Here is a 16,020-nt window from a genome sequence, read left to right as displayed (position 1 = left end):
TCTGCTGCTCTTCTACAAAAAGAGGACTGAGCACTCTGATGGTGAGTTATCTTTCAACATGATCTGCACCGTTTTAATAATTCCTCATTCCAGAGAGAGAGAAACACTTTGTCTGTTCCTCAGGTTCTAACAAGAGAGGAACCACAGACATCACCAGGACTGAGGTGACTTTCTCTATCTCATCTATCTTTGTTAACTCTCACTGTTATCTTTTAATAAGGCTGCTGATGCACTGTGCTGAAGATGTGACTTTTTATGTTGTAGTTTATTTGTGGAGACACTGAGAGTCTTGCCAGTCAGGCCATCAATGAAGTGATAGTCCACTAAAATCTGAAATAGGAACAGGGTTTTAACTGGAAACTAGTTGTGAACACCACTCTAGTCTAGATCCACGATGTTGTACATAACCCAAACACTCATTACCTACTATTGTTCCACCAAAATGTAGATGCATACACAGCTTCTGTTTCCCTCTGTAGAAATGTTCAAAGGAACACGCCGACTTATTAGGACTTTAGCTTATCACCATTACCCCCAGAGTTAGACTAGTCCACACATACCCTTCTCATCTCCGTGCTGCTGTAACTCTGTCTCATGCACCCAGCATTAGCTTAGCCTAGCACAGAAGCTGCAGGTAACCGGCTCCAACTAGCTACTGCTCCCAATAAGTGACAAAATACACCAACATGTTCCTGTTTACATGGTTTGATTTGTATAGTCAGAGTGTGTATAGATAACAAGGTCACATGACACACAGCCATGTGTCTGTGTGGCCAATTTCATTTTTTCATATTAATAATCCTCAGTTAAATATTCTGAGCAAACAGGATGGTTCTTGAAGGTGGCTACAGGTGTATTTGGATCCATATCCAGAGCAAGTGTCCATAGATTCAGCGGTCAGCGTCTTTGGTCGGAATTCTATCAAACATCATGGTTTTTACCTGGTCTTCCCTGTTAATTGTCTCAGCAAACACCAATGATTGTAAACTATGCTTTTAGTATCTAACAATTGTCGACTCTATTACTCCAACTCTGAGCAAACTCCAGGCGAACTCTCTGCTCCGTGACCAGGCTTCTCAGGTGCTGCAAGCAAATCACTCCGCCAAGTAGAAGTAGCAGTGCTTCGCCTTTCTGAGAACATAGTTGCCACTTAGTATGCGGTTAGAAGATGGCTGTGTGTCATGTGACCTTGTTATTTACACACACTCTGACTATACAAATCAAACCATGTAAACAGGAACATGTTGGTGTTATTTTGTCACTTATTGGGAGCAGTAGCTAGTTGGACCGGTTACCTACAGCATCTGTGCTAAGCTAAGCTAATGCTGGGGGGTCCAACTCTGGGGGTAACGGTGATAAGATAAGTCCTAATAAGTTGGCGTGTTCCTTTAATGTTGACAACTTCTGCTTTCACATCACACGATTACATATCCAGACGTGGAGCCACAGTGTTTGACATGTGTGGTTAAGTTTCTGTTGCTGTATTTTGATTGTATATTTGTGTTCAGATTGACCTGTATGAGAACTGTCCTCCACCCTCCAGCCGTGCAGACTCCACCTACCAGAGTCTGGATCCAGCCTCCAGGGATCCGGACCACATCTACTCTACTCTCTCTTAGATACAACACCAATGAGGACGTCAGCAAGAGTTTCTGCTGAATGCACAGTGAAGCCTGGCTGCTGCTCATGGCAGGGAAGGATTTTATTACCAACCAGAAGCATTTCTAGGACTTTAGGAGGTTCGGGGCTTATCCCGGACCCATTTAAATCAGGGATGCACCGAATCCGGGCTTTGGGTTTCAGAACCCTTTCGGGGGGGGGGTGATGCACGCGTAATGGCGGTTTTCCACTGCTTGGTATCTACTCGACTCGCCTCGACTCTGCTTGCCTTTTTTGGTTTTCCATTACGAGAAAAGTTCTTGGGACCTGCTACCAGGTACTTTTTTTAGTGCTACCTCAGTCGAGGTTCCAAGCGAGCTGAGGCGATACCAAAAGGTGACGTGGAAACCTGCAGACTGCTGGTTGGTTGGAGAGAATCGTCACTTATCACTGAGTTTGTAGCAAAAAAGAGTGCAGAATGTGTGTCCAGAACAAACGGTACGTTTAAAAAAATCTAGCTGGACACCGACAGATTATCTACTCTCTGCACTATTCTCACTTTTCAACTGTTCAATATTAAGGGCCATTAGGGGCTTTGTGTTGTTTCCAATATTGCACACTGTTACTTTAAAAAAACAAGACATATCTAAGAAAAGTTTTTATTTAGCTTTTCAAGTAGCGCATCAAACCCTCCCGTACTTCCCGGCCTTCTTCCTCTGCACCCTGTGACAGTGTCCCCCCTGGCTCTGCTGGCCCGATGCATCCCACTCGTTGTCATAAGCCTCTCCATGACTCTCATAAAGATATACGAAGCCGGCAGGTCAGAACCAGAGATTTTCACCCGTCGGACGGTTTGCGGCGGCGATTTTGCAAAGCGTGAATGCTCTGAAACCCAACAGTACACAGCAGACATATTTTGGTGTGTAATCATGATTGCTAAAGTTCATGTACTTTATATAGCGTCTAGTAAATACTGACTGCGACGCTGAACACATGTAATGTTAGCTAACGTTACCAGGAAACTTAACTTACCCTTTGATGTTGGTGAGCAATAGTCATGTTGACGTCTGAACTCCGTCGGAATTCCCAAAGTCCTGTTTTTTTCAGCGGTGATTTTTGTTGCTTCCTTTAGCTTCTTTTGAAACAAAACATTTCTTCTTGCCGCGGCGAGTAGCCGACGTGCTGTTGTGAGTCGCTTTGAAAATTACATCATCACGCGTAGCTATAGTGACCAGCCACGCTGAGACGTTACTCAATCTGCAACGAAAATGGACGCAGAATGCATCGAGTCGAGTAGAGGCGAGTCGAGGCGAGTCGAGTCGAGCTGTTACAGTGGAAAAACAGTGGAAAAACGCCATAAGTAGACTGTAAACCCCCAAAGGGCCCGCCGTCATTTAGACAGTATACAGTCTTACCGTGTGTTTGTGTGTGTGTGTGTGTGTGTGTGTGTGATCTTGCATGCCTTGCTCTGTGTGTGTACCTCTGTCCATGGTGCTGAAAGATGCTAAAATAGGATGAAAGCGTTGCCACAGAGATAGTAGTGTTTTTTATTTTGGTGCTAAGAGAGCTAGCGGTGTATTTAGCTGTCAGAATACTAGGCCGTCTGCCCTACAGCTTGGCAGCTCAGCTGCATGTCCCGTTATATTCTTTCTATCGCTTTATAAAGACTCCGACTTACCACGCTGGAGGAAGTGAAAGGCACGGTCCTTGCCTTCTTGTCCTCAAACTCAGCAATAAAGTCTTTGTAGTCCAGTGTTTCTGAAATCAGTGACGAAAGAAAGAGAGGAAAAAAGCATGATGTCAAACCAGGCAGGCGTGAGGTCCCCCAGACGTGTGGCCCCCCTGAGGCCCAGGCACTCCCTTAATTCTCCACATTAATTGAAAAGCCTTTATACTGTAATCCACTAGTGGAAATAAGTGAATTAATGAAATGAAATAATGTATTATGTGAATGAGAGAGTTGAGAGCTGTTCTTCTAGTCCAGCCTGTCATGGGTCTACCCATGTCATTTTTTTTAGGTTAGTGGATTTGCCCAAGGTTTCATTCACCAAGGTGGTCTAAAGGAAAGAGGCCTAGGCTTTGGACTGGAAGGGTGCAGGTGCAAGAACCCATTAGTCAGGGCCAGATTCTGCCTTTCATCTTGTTTAATATCAGTTTGTGATGATAATTGAATAGTTAGTATTTAGTTTTGGGTTTTTTTTTAAAATTTGTATATATTTTTGCAATAAGTCACCCGTGCAATACTGCACTTCCATGTGATTGATGAAGAAATAATGGAAGCACCAGGTGAAGACCTCCTGAGTCCATTTCTCCTCCTTCCACCACGGGGCTAGACTTACCCAGCCCCCTGTGGGGTTCTGGTCTATGGCTCCCCCAGGTGGTGACATCAGCACTCAATGACATCCTGTTAGATCAGAAAGCTCCAGTCAGACTGAAAGTCTTCCCCTGGACATCAGTCTGCATCTCTTTGGGGTTTGACTTTTTAAATTATTTGGTTGAAATTGTTGTCACAAAGAAAAAAAATTTAATTTAAATCTAAAGTGCATTATTTCTCTCTCCCACAAAAGGGACAAAATACAAGTAGTAACCTGAAAATAGATCAGGTCCACTTTAGAAACATCTTGAAATGAGTTGATTTATTTTAAACAGGTTAAACTTGGAAAAATTACATCATGACAAAATGTTTTTGCAAAGATGGAGATTTCTTTTAGTGAACACATCAATATGACATTAATGCCTCTTTAAGTTCCAACCAACTCAAAGAAGGGAGGAGAGTGTGGGGGGGTGGGGGGGATGTGTTTGGGGGAGGGCCTCCCTCATTTAGAGAAGTGTCCAGTTCCTGGTTTACCAGTGAAGAAGAAAGAGAGGCAGCGTTAAACCATCAGATCCTCCAACATGAACGTGGGTCAGTCTCTGATCTGCCTCTTCTTCCTCAGTGAGTAAACTCAGCTTCTACTTCTAGCATTCTCTCTCTTTTTACTCTGAAATACATCTTCATTTTTATTCATTTACAGTCGCTCGGTTCAGCTTTGCAGCAGAAGGAAAACAGTTTCTCAAGAGTGACTCTGTCATAACACACACAGATCTAAACCTGTAGAGGTTCACGGAGAGAAAGAGGGGGAGGAAAGAGGAAGGAAGGGGATCAACTCACCACAACAGGCTCTGACTTTATGTTTTCTTTTCATAATGAGATGAGATTCAAGATTCAAGATATTTATTTGTCAAATGCACAGATTTTACACCATGCAATGAAATTCTTAAGTTGCAACGTTTCCCACAATATAAAAATGTACACAATATACACACAATATATTTAAAAGATTCAGGTGTAAAATTGCATGCAGCAGCAAGACATTAAAAGCATTATAAAAAGCATATGCATTGAGCAAATGCAACATTCACAGTGTAGTGCAAACAGTGATTAGATTGCGACTGTAATTGTCAGAAGACTGAGTCATTCAACAGCCTGATGGCCTGTGGATGAAAAACTGTTTTTAAGTCTGGATGTTCTGGCTTTCAGGCTCCTATAACGTCTGCCAGAAGGTAACAATGTGAACAGTATGTGCTGAGGGTGCGTAGTGTCTCTGATAATGTTATGTGCCTTCTTAGTTACCCGGGTTTTATAAATGTCCTGCAGTGATGGAAAAGCTGTTCCACAGATATATTGTGCAGTTTTAATCACACGCTTGAGAGCTTTCCTTTCCTGTACTGTGCAGTTTCCAAACCACACTGTGATGGAATTAGTCAGGATGCTTTCCACTGTACATCTATAGAAATTGCTAAGGAGTTTGGTGGACAGACCAAATTTCCTCAGCTTTCTTAAAAAGTCCAGCCGTTGTTGAGACTTACTGACAATATGCTGAGTGTTGTGAGACCAGGAGAGGTCCTCACTGATGTAAGTGCCGAGGAATTTAAAGGTTTTCACCCTCTCTAGCTGTGCTTCACCGATGTAAAGTGGGCCATGCTGATCATCTCTCCTCCTCCTCGGGTCAATAATCATCTCCTTAGTTTTCTCTGCATTTAAGGAGAGATTATTTATGTGGCACCAGGACACCAGCTGAGCCACCTCCTCCCTGTAGTCTGTCTCAGGCCGATGATTGTTGTGTCATCCGCAAACTTGATAATGGTGGTATTATGCTGAGTGGGGGCACAGTCATAAGTGAAGAGGGTGTACAGCAGAGGGCTCAGTACACAGCCCTGGGGTGTCCCTGTGCTCACCATCCTTGTACCTGATGTCTGGGTACCAACTCTGACTGTCTGGGGTCTGTCTGTAAGAAAGTCCAGGACCCAGCTGCAGAGAGAAGGTGCCAGTCCAAGGATGAGGAGCTTCTCAGCCAGCTTGGTTGGGAGGACCGTGTTGAATGCTGAACTGTAATCAATAAAGAGCATTCGAACATACATATCCTTATTCTCCAGATGTGTGAGGGCTGTGTGGATGGTGGTGTTTACTGCATCATCAACGGATCGATTCCGATGATAAGCAAACTGTAAGGGGTCCAGTGTGTCTGGAATGGTCTTTTTAATGTGGGTCATGACTATCCTCTCAAAACACTTCATCACAATTGAAGTGAGTGCAATGGGACGGTAGTCATTTAAACATGTTACAGGGTTTTTCTTGGGGAGGGGGACAATGGTAGTGGTCTTTAAACAGGTGGGTACAAAAGATAATGAGAGGGATAGATTAAAAATGTCTGTTAGTACCTCAGCCAGCTCTGCTAAGCAGACCTTCAGTGCACGGCCTGGGATGTTATCAGGGCCTGGTGCCTTCCGGGGATTTGTTCTCTTCAGTGTCCTGCGCACCTGAGCTGATGTCACCGTGAATGGAGAGCTCAGTGCTGCCTCTGTTGGAGTAGTCCCTCTGCTAGTGTTGAGGGTGCATTAGATGCCACTCATTGATTTTCTGTGAGGCTCAACAAACCTGGAACCATCCCAACACTTTGGCTTACAAAGAAATTGATCAGAAAAAGGAAACTAGCTAATAAACTATTCTCTGAGGAACATTAAATCTGAGTCAGACTGAGAGATTATTTTAATGGTTGAAATCTGAAAGAATCCAGATCTCTGTTGTTTAAAGTGTTACCCCTCAGTCCCAGACTGGTTGAACTGGGACGCTCCCAGTAGGACTGTGGGGATCTAGGTTTGATTTATGGAAATGTGAAACATATCAGACTGCAACATCTTACAGGAAGTACACATAGTAACTATTGATTGGTCATCTTTTTAACAGCACTGCAGGATGGAAACATCGGTCTCATCAATGCAAAAATCATCAAGAGAACAAGAACTGAAGGAGAAGACATCACCGTTGGATGCTCCTTCAAGTTGGGTGGAAAGAGGAGAATCTTCTGTAAGGGTGAATGTAAAGACGGAGACATTCTCATTGAGACAGAAGACAACACAGCTCAGAGAGGCAGATACAGCATCAGATATAAATATCCATTGTTTTCTGATGCAGTTCTGTATGTGAGCATCAGAAACCTGACTCAGTCAGACTCAGGACGGTACAGATGGGGTTTGGTCAGATCATTCTCATCATCATACTGTGAGATTGAGCTCCGAGTTCCAGAGGGTGAGTTTCTCCTGAGAGTCATGTTATTAACTGTTCACTGACAGCTGCTGATGTTTCCAATAACTCAACATGTTTAGTCTAACAGTTGTATATAGAGCTGCATATTTCCATCATTGGGAACTCTGATGAATGCTCCTTTAACAGCTGAAGTGAAATATAAATATATAAAATATATAAATATAAAATATGTGATGAAGTCCAACGGCCCCCCACTGCAGCTGATTGGAGTCTTGTAGCACCAAACCCATTGATGACCTTGTGCATTTAGCTGTGGGATTAAAACACATGGATGTTAGCACCGAGTTCTCTGCAGGGAGCATCTGGTCAGCACCACTTCTTTGGATCTCTACAATCACTCTCTGACTGGTTGATTGGGTTTTTAATGTTTCACAGCTCCAACCTCTCCTCCCAGACCTTCTCCACCATCAGTCCCATCATCCTCCACACCTTCATCATCCTCCCCTGAAGCCAGCGTGCCTCAAGAGAAACACCCAACTTCAGGTATGGTTACTTTGTTGTGTGTATTTGAATATACTGTTACAGCAAATACATGGATATGTATGCTCGTCTGCATAGAACATATATTTGTTGGTTTAAATGTTATAAAAGGGTTATAGAGTATTGATTTAAAAATATGAAGTTGATGTTACTATTAGTTGGCCAACACAACATGAATGATCTTTCAGGTCCCTCATGTACCTTGTAGTCCAGTTTCTGCTGCCAGATATATTTACTAATGGACCAGGAAGTGTCAAACCAACGTGTTCTTCTGCTCCAACAGCCCAGAGAGCTCTGCTGTATGTGGTTCTGCCTCTGGTCCTACTGGTCCTCATATTATCAGCAGCTTTGCTGATTTTCTGCAGGAAGAGAGTCAGGAAAACCAAAGGTGAGACTACAGGAAACACACACACACACACACACACACACACACACACACACGTCACCTGCTATATATATATATATAACCATTAACACTCTACAGAGACAAAGACCTTTGTAGAAACAGCTCGTAGGGCTCTCCATCTCAGGCAGGGGGGATGTTCATATGGACGACTGTGTCCTGGGCCACTGTCCACGGAGGGTCTCTTGTAACAACGGGGACGGGGTCTCTCAGACTCCCTTAAAATGATTGGCTCCAGTCCGCCGAAGTGCTTCTACTCAGGAGACGTTTCCAAAGAGGAGACTCATCCACAGCAACAGAGACAGAAGAGACGAGGTCCATTCTTGGAGACTCTTTAACCACAGTCAGTATGAAGGACCAGAGGTTCACCTGGACCGTCTACACCGTCCAGACAGCATGAAACATATTTAAATCTCTTTAATATAGAGGGGGGGCAACAGCTTCAAAGGGAGGGACTCACATGCTCTAACAGGCCCGCGGCCGGCCCGGCTACCAAACAAAGACCAGAGAAGCTCTGAGAACATCTCCCACTGGGACTTCATGCTCTGCTCAAGACTCCTACAGGCTGGTTTTTTGCTGCTATATTAATGTTTCAAATCTCATATATAGAAGCTTTAAGGTCGGCCCAGAAAGTTTAAAAAGATCATTGTTTAGATGAAGTCACAAAAGTTTTTATAAAGTCATCTCTTTATTCTAATCCTCTGAACTGCATGTTTTTCAGAACCTCCTGTAGAAACTGAGTACTCTCATGTTACAAAGGTGCGTTTGGGTTCATCTGGACATCTCAGCATCATTAGTGTCAGAATCAACCAGCTGATATTAATCCAAAGCCCTGATCTCTTCCTGCAGGCCAACCCAGTGTATGAGGAGATCAGAGAGGACAGACAGAGCACATCTCCTCCTGTAGAAGTGTCCACAGTTTACACTTACGCCAAATACACCAAACCAGATGGAGTAGAGACCACCGAGGACTACAGCTTAGTCACTGCACCCACTTCTCAGATGAAAGTAAGTCAAGGGTGTGGTTGGCTTTTAGGGGTCAGGAAACCCCTTCAGGCTGCAGCTGATAGGGACTAGTTTTTATTCCCACAGCTGTTTCTCTGTCCCTAGCACCTACCTATCTTTGGTCATCATGAGTCATGTAATAATGTTCATTTGGCTTTTTATGTTCGGATGCAGGCTTTGAGACGTGGCCTGAGACAAATGAAGATGTTATCGTACAGCAAAGGACTTTCTAGAATAGAGAGAACATTGTGGACAAAATAGGATTTTAAATGAGCTTAATGTTTTCAAAATTAAAAAGAAATCCAGTTATTTACTCAGAGAATGTTAAGTTAAATCAATATAGTCAGAGGAGGACTTGCATCTGTCTATTTTGTTCATCAAGAGAGAAAAGCACAAAAAAACAGGAACCAGGCCAGTTAGTGATCACACTGGACTGTCTCTAAAGCCATAGAGGAGGAAGTGTGAACAGAGGGGGGGGGGGGGTGTCACTGATACAGATGTTCATGGTAAACAACAGATTCAGAGCTCCAACCCTGTGAACAGTTTCCATCAGCAGCTCCTTCTGAAATGCTGCTCCTGAAGAAGCAGGCGAGTAGAGTCAGCTGATGAAGTTTGAGCTTTGTGTTTTCTTGCAGACTGAAGACGAGCTCACCTACTCTGAGCTGGATGTCCCCAGCGGTCCAGCTGCCTCGCTGCACAGCGCCCCCTGTGGTGACGCAGATACCGTGGTCTACTCTGTTCCTCGGGTAGAAGCCAGCTGGGCCGGCAGCCCCCCCCCAGACGCTCCACCTCCACTGTACTCTACTGTTACTCTACATCAGGTGTAGCTTCAACGCTGTCAGTGCTACATGGACTCTCTCAGGGGCCCCCAGGGGCCACACGGGGCTTTCAATGAGTCACATTCACTCAAAGAAATCTGGTACATTATACAGTATATATTTTTTTGTGTTTATTGCTTTTGCACAAATGTATATGTTTTATAGCGGTTATATTTTATATTATTATATCTGTATTTATTCTGTACTTTTCAAACTATAGTGGATGTATTTAGGTTTGAATCTAGTCGTCATGACAACAGTGGCCTGTACACGCCAGCCACCTGTTAGGTCACCCACCTGTCACTCAACGTAGTCACACCCTAATTAGACATTATTATGCAGAAATATGAAGCTGTGATAGGCAGGAATTTTGGGTCATTATTAGGCAAATATTCCATATTTCATATTTTAATTCAAGTGCTCTGACAGAGAACTAGACTCCTGCTCCTTCTCCTGGCTCTGTTTTCAGGCTTTAGAGAGTCTAGCCTGTGACGGGAGACTTTGGCCAATCACAGGTCATCTCAGAGAGAGAGTTCCTATTGGCTGTTCTGTTGCATGCATGGCTGGGCGACAGAGAGGGGAGAGAGAGAGCTGCAGGAAGAGGTCTCACTCTACTTCATATTCTGGTATTTTATCTTTTCTTCCTACCCCCTGTAGCTTTAAGCTCTCAGATAATTTGTCATCCAGTTGTCATGAACTTAGCTTTAGAGACCAAAAACATTTTTTCGTCCCGGGCTGTAGACATGTTTATTTCTGCTGTAAAGGGGGGGGGGTTCATGTCTCAGCCCGCTGATTTCTGCTTGGTGAACCCTGAAGGGACCGCTGATTTCTTCATCTCACCTTTACCTGAAATAACAACACATATTTTTAATGAGGTGTGTTTTCAGTCTGAACACCTGAATTATGAGAGGACACCTTGGGAGGACACTGACCAACTGTTACTGCATAGTTTCATAGACACAACGCTGTAACAACCTTTAAATAATAAGAAATCATATTCTTCATGTTGCATAAAGAAGCAGTTTTCTTCAGGAAAATGAAATAAAACAATAAAAAAATAATCAGTCGTGTAATCTTTCTTTTGATAAAACACAATGACTAAACTGATTTTTGAAAAAAGTTGAACATCTGAAGCAGGTTAAAACACACACACACACAAACACATATATAAAAAAGACTGTATAAGATATACTGTATAAGGATATAAATGTGAGATTTTATAATCATACATAGATTTTCCAAACATATGACTTAAAGATACAACCAAGTCTAGTTTTAATGTAAAATTTTAAAAAGAAGACACTTATTAAAGAATAATGGGTGGAGGAGAGTAGGGGGGGGGGTGATGTGTTTGTGGGAGGGACTCCCTCATTTAGAGAAGTGACCAGTTCCTGGTTTACCAGTGAAGAAGAAAGAGAGGCAGCGTTAAACCATCAGATCCTCCAACATGAACGTGGGTCAGTCTCTGATCTGCTTCTTCTTCCTCAGTGAGTAAGCTCAGCTTTTTACTTCTTATTTCTTTCTCTTTGCAGCAGAAGGGAAACAGTTTCTTATTGATGGACTGGGTTTCATCACCTCTCGTCTCAGTCTTACAACATGTTGGTTTCTGGTCTAACAGGATGTTCACAGTCGGGCTGAGTCTCTTTAAAATGTCCTTCTTTAAAAGAGATTTACTCAGATTAACCTGACGATCTGCAGTCAGCTCTTGATCTCCTCTCCTCGGAGTTCCACTCTACATTTCTATTGTTTACCCTGTTTAGTAGTTATATAATGGAGTTCATCTTTTTAGAGCGGAAGAGAGAAAATAATGATTTTAAATGATTTTAATTGAACCAGCTCCGGGGGCCTGTTGCACGAAAGTAGAATAAAGATATCCAGGATAAGTGAAAAAGCGCAGCTTGACTTAGTGGGACCTGCTCATCCTGGCTTAATCGGTTACACGTTACCGAGCCAGGATGAACAGGTGGAGCTATGTCAAGTCAGGTGTAGCTGGCCAGGATAAGTGCACGTTCACGGCTTTCTCAAATAGACCACGTTATCGATCACAGATTTACTGATGCAGAGATGAGAAGACACATGCGCCATATGTTTCACCCAATGAGCAGCAGCTTCTAATGGACAGTAACGAGGAGGGAAGAATATGCAAAAAGGGAAATACGGCTCTTATCAAACGGAGAGAAAAAGCCCGACATAGCGGACCTGACTGAATGTGTGGGGGTGTAAAAATATCTACTTAGCCTATAGTCACTCCACATTTTTACAAAGTTGTAGGCCACACTGTGTTTTAATTGCTTTAAATATGCTAGTTTCATGTTTCTATTTTTATGTGATAATTGTGCTGGTTTTACTGTAAAGTGTCTTTGACTAGCCTACTATGTAAAGGACTCTATAAATGTATTATTATTTAGCCTTTGCCTTAAAAGTGAGCAGAGGGAATTAATGTTCCTCGGAAAATGTACCCTACGGATTAAAGGCTTAATTTCAAACCCTTATTCACAACGCGAGAACTTGTTTTACAACCATATGAGCAACTATAGGCCAATATCAAACCTTCCGTTTTTAAGTAAAATCATTGAAAAAGTAGTCTTTCAACAACTCAACCATTTCTTGTCACTAAGCAACAGTTTTGATACCTTTCAGTCGGGTTTCCGACCACACCACAGCACTGAAACGGCTCTTGTCAAAGTCTTTAATGACATCCACCTTAACACAGATAATGGCAAAATTTCAATCTTAGTATTACTTGATCTCAGTGCTGCATTTGACACGGTCGACCACGACATACTACTAGACCGATTGGAAAACTGCGTTGGCCTTTCTGGCTCAGTACTAAACTGGTTTGAATCCTACCTAAAGAATAGGGATTACTTTGTGTCTATAGGTAATTATGCATCTGAGCGTACAAATATGACGTGCGGAGTTCCGCAAGGCTCCATTCTGGGGCCTCTTCTGTTAACATCTACATGCTTCCACTGGCTCAGATTATGGAGAAAAACAAAATAAGTTACCATAGTTATGCGGACGACACACAAATTTACATAACCTTATCGCCAGGGGACTATAGTCCAATACAAAAACTGACTAAGTGCATCGAACAAATTAACGGTGGATGTGCCAGAACTTTCTGAAATTAAATGAAGGAAAAACTGAGGTGGTTGTTTTTGGAGCAAGAGAGGAACGATTAAAAGTCTGCGCTCAGCTTCAAACAACAATGTTAAAAACAACAGACAAAGCCAGAAATCTTGGTGTAGTCATGGACTCAGACCTGAACTTTAACAGCCACATTAAGACAATTACAAAGTCAGCCTACTATCACCTTAAGAATATCAAGGGTTAAAGGACTTATGTGTCAACAGGATTGGAAAAACTTGTCCATGCCTTTATCTTCAGTAGACTTGACTACTGTAACGGGTCTTTACAGGTCTCCCTAAAAATCAATCAGACAGCTGCAGCTGATTCAGAACGCTGCTGCTCGAGTCCTCACTAAGACCAAGAGACTGGATCACATCACTCCAGTTCTGAAGTCTTTACACTGGCTTCCTGTGTCTCAAAGAATTGATTTCAAAGTACTCTTGCTAGTTTATAAATCACTTACGGTTTAGGTCCAAAATATATTGCTGATCTGCTACTACACTATGAACCACCCAGACCTCTCAGGTCATCTGGGACAGGTCTGCTTTCTGTCCCCAGAGTCAGAACTAACAGGGTGAAGCAGCTTTCAGTTTCTATGCTCCTCATATCTGGAATAACTCCCAGAAACCTGTAGATCCGCTGCTACTCTCAGTTCTTTAAATCAAGGCTGAAGACCTTTCTATTTGATGCTGCCTTTCTTTAAATGACTAATCATTTCTTTAAATTTCTTATGCTGCACTGTAAATTTTATTCTTGTGTTTTATGTTTCTCTTTGTTTTTAACTGTCTATTCATGTGTTTTACCGGTTTTTAATGCTTGTGATTTTTAACTGTTTTACTTGTGTTTTATCTGTTTAACTGATTTTGTGTAAAGCACTTTGAATTGCCTTGTTGCTGAAATGTGCTATACAAATAAAGCTGCCTTGCCTTGCCTTGCCTTGCCATATGCACACATTTCTATAAGCTATATCTAATTCTCTGTACAATTAATGTTCATACAGAACAATCAGAAAGGGACAACAACTAGAAAAAGAAGTAAGTGACTTCAATGCACGCTGTGAGCATTTGTAAAACAAGTTATTAGTCCGGTGATGTGAGACTAATTGAGGTTATGAAACCAATGTTAGCTATAATAAAAAACATTAGGCCCACTTATTAAGGAGTAACACAAACTACCCTTTATTAGAGAAGGACAAGCGACAAGAAAATGAATCATGAATGTATTGGTCTCTGACCAGTCTGCCATTAATATCATCTGAGAATATCACTACATTAATATCATCTGGAATATCACTACATTAATATCATCTGGAATATCACTACATTAATATCATCACACTTAATCTTCGAAGCGTGTCCTGTAGAAACCTGAAGCTGAGACCACGGACGCTGCGCTGCTCATCTCTACTTTTACAGAGAGAGTGGACACTGACGCGACGCGCAGGTCTGCTGGGAGGCAATAGCCACCGGCCACCGGGCACCGGGCAGCAGCCACCGGCCAGCAGCCACCGGGCAGCAGCCACCGGGCAGCGGCGGCCACCGACTACCGGGCAGCGGGCGCACGCCAGGCAGCCTCGACATAGTACCGTCCCACCGGGAAAAGTCCCACTCCGCATTGGGGTAGCAGTGCAACCATTCCTAACATCTAAACAGCTGTAGTAGGGTTTAAATCCAACTCGCGAAAACAATAGTGACAAGTAGGCTAATGCATGTTAATAAAAATAAAGCAGAACACATGCAGAAGACAACGAATAACTGTTAAACACGTTTATTTCGGATCAGACGGCAGCTGATTTGACACATGAGACTCCAGGATTAATCTTAGCCCGGCTGTTAGCCTGCTCTGGACCAGGCTAGCCGCAAAGAATGAATCTCCATGGTAACTTGGCTGGGCTTAATTCAATCTGGTTTCGTGCAACCGAGTCAAAGCTAAATTCATCCAGGATAACTTGAATATCCCGGCTTAATCCCTTATCCTAGTTTCGTGCAACAGGCCCCAGGAGTAGAAGTGCAGCAGTAAACATGCACACCAAAACCACACACACACCCACAAACAGACACACATGCAGACACACACACACACACACACACATGTATAAACACACACCCACAGAGTTCATGTTGTCATGTTGCCACTTGTGCAAGTGAACCACCAATGTTCGCACGCACATGCAAGCACACACCCACACACACACACACACACACACACACACACACAGACACACACACATACCCACACACACATACACAGAGTTAAGGTTGTCATGTTGCCACTGCGAAAACCACCAATGTTTGAACGCACGCACGCACGCACAAGGCGCATACACACACACACACACACACACACACACACACACACACACACTAACATAAACAGAACACAGAAAATCAGCAGTGTCATTTTCATATGGGAAGTGGTGAAGGAGAAGGAAAAACTAAAATGCACTTAAATATGTATAAAATTAAATGTTTCATATCAATGTTTTTATTTGTCTACATAACATTTTTATTATGGTGTGGGTGTTTGCTTTGTTTTTTGTTCTGTCTTGTTTCCTTGTGTTTGTGTCTTAGTTTCCTCCCTGTTCTTGTGTGGTAGTCTCTGTCTTGAGTGGTAGTCTCGGTCTTGTGTGGTAGTCTCTGTCTTGAGTGGTAGTCTCTGTCTTGTGTTCCCCTGTGAGTGTCTGTATGTTCTGTTTCCTGTTTTATTTTGAAGTCTGGTCTCTGTCTCATCTTGTTTCTAGTTTTACTTCCTGTCTGTCTGATTGTCCTGCCCGGCCTGATGTGATCCACCTGATGTCTCACCATGCTCGTTTCCTTCATCGTGCCCGTTCCCATCTCTGTCCCCATGCCCGTCTCTCTCCCCGTTCTCTGTACCTTTCACTGTTTGTCTCCGACCCTGTTTTATTCCCTACCCCAGTGTCAGTCCTGTCTAAATCCGTCCTGTCTGTCCAGCCCCACGTGCCCTCTGTTTCTGGTCTCCCTTTCTCTCGTTCGTCC

Source organism: Etheostoma spectabile, unplaced genomic scaffold (genome assembly GCF_008692095.1).
Source record: "Etheostoma spectabile isolate EspeVRDwgs_2016 unplaced genomic scaffold, UIUC_Espe_1.0 scaffold00006416, whole genome shotgun sequence".
Lineage (NCBI taxonomy): Eukaryota > Metazoa > Chordata > Actinopteri > Perciformes > Percidae > Etheostoma > Etheostoma spectabile.
This window is presented reverse-complemented; position numbering follows the sequence as displayed.